The 5,700-nt window shown below is 44.7% G+C and overlaps 1 pseudogene; it reads left to right on the forward strand.

Moving 5' to 3' along the window:
- LOC107525598 (tripartite motif-containing protein 75 pseudogene) lies at positions 1-1,478 on the forward strand (annotated as a pseudogene).
- Positions 1,479-5,700: the final 4,222 nt, after the last annotated feature.

Genomic DNA, 5,700 nt, shown 5'->3' on the forward strand with positions numbered 1-5,700 from the left:
AGATCTCACCAAGATCCACCTCCTGAAGAAAACTCATCTCAGTCCAGTCATTTAGTTAGGGCCCAATGGCAGTCGAAGCAGCTCTAGCAGGACTCCGGGCAGAAATCAACTGTCCCATCTGTCTGGATGACCTGAGAGACCCTGTCACCATCGAATGTGGGCACAACTTCTGTCGCTCCTGCATCCAGCAGTCCTGGGCTGATCTACAGGACAGGTTCCCTTGCCCTGTGTGCCGTCACCCATGCCAAGAGAGGCACTTGAGGAGCAATACCCAGCTGGGAAGGATGATTGACATCACCAAGCTCCTCCAGATCACCAGGAGCAAGAAGAAGCGGCAGGAAGGGAGTCGCTTGTGCAAGAAGCACAGCCAGGTCCTGACCCTCTTCTGTGAGGAGGACCAAGAGGTATTGTGTCCCCTGTGCACTGAGCCCCCTAACCACCAGGGCCACCAGGTGAGGCCCATGAAGGAGGCTGCCTCTCATCACAGGCAAAGGCTCAACAGTTACATTGAGCCCCTGAAGAAGCAGGTGGCAGATGTTCAGAAACTAGTAGCCACCCAAGACAGGAAACTATTAGAACTGAGAGAGAAGGTGGAAAACCGGAGATCGAAGTTGGCCTCTGAATTTGAGCATCTGACACAATCTGTAGAGCATGAGCAAGAGGAAGTTCTCTCAAAACTAGCTGAAGAAGAGAAGGACATTCAACAGAAACTCATTGCAAACACAACTGCATTTTCAGACCACATTTCCAACCTCAAAGCTCTACTAAAGGAGGTGGCAGAGAAGAGTGTGATGTCAGATGTGAAATTGCTAATAGATATCAAGAGACTACTCCACCGTTGTGAAACCCTGCGACCGCCAGCTGTCTATTGGGTCCAGTTAAGGAGAGAAGAGTGCAGTCTTCCTCCACAGTACTCGGCCCTGCAGAAAATTATACAGAAATTTAGAGAAGAAGTTACTCTGGACCCTAAGACAGCACATCCTAATCTGCTTGTGTCTGAGGATAAAAAGTCTGTGACATTTATGAGGAAAAAGCAAAGAGTTCGTCGGAATCCAAAGGGGTTTTCGGTTGATCCAGTTGTCCTGGGTTCTGAAGGGTTTGCTTGTGGCCGACATTACTGGGAGGTCCAGGTGGGTGACAAGCCTGAGTGGGCTGTGGGGGTTTGTAAAGACTCCCTTACCAAGGAGAGAAAGCAGTCTCCACCAAGACAGAACAGATGTTGGACGATTCAGCTACAGAATGGTGATTATGTGGCACAAGGGTCTATTCCTGTTGCCCTTGTGCTGAAGGAAAAGCCCAGAGGGATTGGCATCTATCTGGACTATGAGTTGGGTCAGGTTTCATTTTATAGTTTGAATGACATGTCTCACATCCATTCTTTCATGGATACATTTTCTGAAGTGCTAAAGCCTTACTTCTGTGTTGGATGTGATCCCAAACCTCTTACAGTCAGTGCTGTAAGAGATTATGCAGGGTGAATTGTGACTTTGCTTCATTTTCTTCCTGTGATTTATGGACAGTAGGTAGAGTTTTGTACAACTATCAGTGAATCTAGCACCAAAACTTTTTTTTTTTTTAATTTTATTGATTTTTAGAGAGAGGGGGGAGAGAGAGAAACATCAATGTGAGAGAATTATTGATCGGTTGCCTCTGGCATGCACCCCAACCAGGGATTGAACCCACAAACTGGGTATGTGCCCTGACCAGGAATCCTACCCACCACCCTTTTGGTGCATGGGACGATGCTCCAACTAATAGCCACACCAGCCAGGGCTAGCACCACAATTTTGTAAAGTACACTTCTATGACTTGAACTCTTAGGACATATCTCTCTCTCTTTCTCTTTTCTCTCTCTCTCATTTTTCTTTAAGAGCAAGAGATGTTATGGGAACAAATGGAGATGTGGAGAATAACTGAAGTGTTTCTGATATTTTAGGATTAGAATGTATCCATTGTAAGTCACAGCTTCAATAAATTTTGGATATGTTTACTTGTATTACGAATTTTGTGTACATTTTCAGGATGTGGTCCTATGCGTAAGTACCTTATATATTCCCGGTGGGAGAGAAGATAGAATTGTGGGGAGACTCCGTGGGTTTCTCTTATTTCTGCATTTGTTGGGAGTAAGGCACTCATTGCTTCCAACTATTTTTAAGGATGTTTTTAGAGATGGTGTTTTTATCAGACTTTTAGGTTTCACCCTTCTTTCATCCCCTTTTTCTCACCTGGGAGAGCTGATGAGAAAGCCCAGGTGCTTCATCCTTTGGTACAGGTAGGAAATTCAAACCAAGCAAGCTCTTACTAGTGCCAGAACCCTCCCACCACCACCTCTGAGTAACCAGCATAAACACCCCAAAGCTTGTCTCCTTTCCCTGCACCCTCAAATCATTTTGGACCTACTCAGATAACCACCCTGCTCTCCCCATAAACCTCATACATGAGTAGTAAACCTTTTTCATATCCTTCCGGTGTTTGTGGCATCATCAATCCTGACAATCATATTTTTGGTTGGTGATCCATCTTGGCTCTACAACCTGGTCTTAACACTGGGCATTCTGAGCCAGTTTATGGAGATCTTGACTATCATCTTCAGGGGGTTTCTCCTTTCTTTGGCTCTGCCTGAAGTGTGCACTTTGAACATTTATTTTTTAAAAATTTTACAAAATTCATTAATTATGGAGAGAGGGAGAGAGAGCTAGAGATAGAGAAAAACATCAATTTGTTCCATTTATTTATGCATTCATTGGTTGATTCTTGTATGTGTCCTGACCAGGGATTGAACCCACAACCTTGGTGTTTTGGGACAACATTCTAACCAACTGAGACCTGACCAGGGCAAGCATTTATTTTTTTAATTATAAACCATCCCACCTTTAATGGGGTCTCCTGTAAGAAATGGCCCTAGAATCTGTGTTACCAGGAGCAATGGGTAGAACATACCAGAGTTTTTTTGTCTATTGCAACCAAAAGGTTTGACTAGTAAGCACATAGGGAAGCCTGAATCTATTACCACCTCCATGCTGCTGTTGAGTATCAGCTCTGTGTGATGGTGGGTGTAACTGTCCATTAGACCCTGTTCTGCCTGGAAGCTTTAGGATGAAGACCCAAAGATGTCAACTGAGAAGACAGGAAAAGAAACCTGGGAATGACCCACTTCTGAGAGGGGGAAATTAAACTGTTAAACAGATTGAGAAGAGGTATATGCAGTCTGAGACCAAGGTGCAGGATGGATACAAGATCAAAACTCAAATCAGTTGTATTTGTATACATTAGCAATGGACAATCAAAAAGAAAGAAAGGAAACTTCTAGTTGCAGTAGCCATAAAAAGAATAAAATACTTAGGAATAAGTTTTTACCAAGGAGGTTCAAGACTTACACACTGAAAACTATAAAACATTGCTGAAAGAAATTAGACCTAAATAAATTGAAAGATATTCCATGGATTGGAAGCCTTAATATTGTTATGATAGTAATACTATGCAAAACAATATACAGAATCAACTCAATACTTGTCAAAACCGCAATGGTCTTTTTATTTTATTTTTTAAATTCTTTAAAATATATCTTTATTGATTTCAGAGAGGAAGGGAGAGGGAGAGAGAGAAACATCAATGATGAGTCACTCAATGGTCTTTTTAGACAGAAATGGATAGCTGATGTTAGAGTTTATATGGTATTGCAAGAGACACCTAATAGACAAAACAATATTGGAAAAAAAGTAGGAGGCAAGCCACAGGGTAAAGATGTTTGTCAGATTTGACTAGTTTATGCTGATGTAACAAGTAAGCCCCGACATCTCTATGGCTTAGTATCATAAACTTTGTTTTGCTCTTTTGATGTCCAAAATCCTGTGTTAGCCCTCCCAGGGCAGGCGCGGCTCAGCGGTTGGGCACCGACCTAGGATCCCGGAGATCATGGTTCCATCCCTGGTCAGGGCACATACCCGGGTGGCGGACTCGATCCCAAATCCGTGGAGTGCAGGAAACAGCCAATCAGCGACTCTCTCATTTATGTTTCTCACCCTTCCTCTGAAATACATTTTTAAAAAATTGAGGGGCGTGCCGGATGCGGGGAGGGGTCACTGTGTAGGTGGAGTAAGACTTAAGGGCGGGGCCAGGAATCTGCGCTAGGCTGGACAGTGGCAGAGGGCGTGCACAATCCGGCGGGCATGGGGGTGGGCGGCAGAAAACGACCCTGGGTTCCTTGAGAAAGGAATTCTCCCCCGGAGGACTCTGCACCTCCAGCCAGCGCCAGCCCCTAAGGCCAGAGGCCCTGCGCAGGCCAGCAGCTCTGGGCACCCGGGGCGGAATTCCGGCTTGCTGAGCTGCGATTTGCAGTGGCGCGCGCGGGGGCTTCTGGGTCTAGGCTTCCGGGTGACACAAGGTCAGGAGTGATGGCAACTTGGGCTTCCGGGTGACACAAGGTCAGGAGTGATGGCAACTTGGGCTTCCGGGTGACACTAGGTCAGGAGTGACGGCAACTTGGGCTTCCGGGTGACACTAGGTCAGGAGTGACGGCAACTTGAGGCGCCAGGAAGATGGAAAGGTACACGGAATGGACGGAAGAGCTGTCCTCTCCAACCTAGACCCAGTGCCTGGAGAGCTGGCCATGCAGGGTCAGCTGGACGGGCGCTGTTCCCTGCTCAGGGCATTGCGTCAGTCGTCTAGATGGACTTTACCCGAGGTGAGACAACCCGACTAGGCGCGTTCTCAGAGACCCAGCAATAACTGTTGGGCACAACTGCCGCTGCTCTTACAATCACCAGTCCTGGGAGAAGCTAAGCACTTTCTCTCCATCTTGTCTGTCGCTCACTATGCCAAGAGGAATTTTAGTAGCAATACCTTGATCACTGAAATGGCCACTGATCTCCAAATAAGAACTAGCACGAGGAAAAGGCCGGAAGGGAAATACTATGATAGCCACTGTTTTCTGTGAGGACCTAGAGGGTTTTTGTCTGCAACAGTTTCCCACTGGTCTCATCCATTGTTCCACAGAGCGAGCTGCCATGTAAAGGGTATTATTATATTCTATTATACATTAAATACATTAAAGCTACAGGATATTAGAGGACAGATTAAACTGGTTTTGAGCAATTTATGCTTATTAACTAAATGAAAACAAAAATTTCAGACCATGTTTTCATACTCAGAGCTCTGAGATAGCAGAAAAAACTGCATCAGACTGACAATAATAACTGATATTAAAGGTATCCACAATAGCTATTAGATGAGAAAAACTCCAGGGCATTTTCATTTTAACTAAGGAATGATGACTACAGGCTTTTGTCACAACATTATAGCCTACAAAACTATCAATTCATGATAAACCTGGTTCCAGATCCTGAAATTTTACTTTGAGGAAGGACATTGAGGTTTGAAAATACACTGCAAAACTTTAATCAAGACAGTCAGCCTGGCGTTATGAGGAATAGGAGATGGAGGGAGGGCAAAGTCATGGGAACAGGATATAAGATTTGGGAAAAGCGATCCTCCCAGGAAAGGAGGAAGACACCACACAGGATTCATATTGTAGAATTCAGCTACAGAACCGATAGCTTTCCTGCAGTACTTACAGTGGCAATCTCTTTCCTGCTAAAAGTAAAACCCAGCAGCACTGGCATTTTCTGGACTAAAATTGTTAAGGTTTAATTTTAGAATTTGAATGCCAGGTTTCATACCTATTCTTCCAGTGTTATTTTT

This window comes from Miniopterus natalensis, chromosome 4 (assembly GCF_054644295.1).
Source record: "Miniopterus natalensis isolate mMinNat1 chromosome 4, mMinNat1.hap1, whole genome shotgun sequence".
NCBI lineage: Eukaryota > Metazoa > Chordata > Mammalia > Chiroptera > Miniopteridae > Miniopterus > Miniopterus natalensis.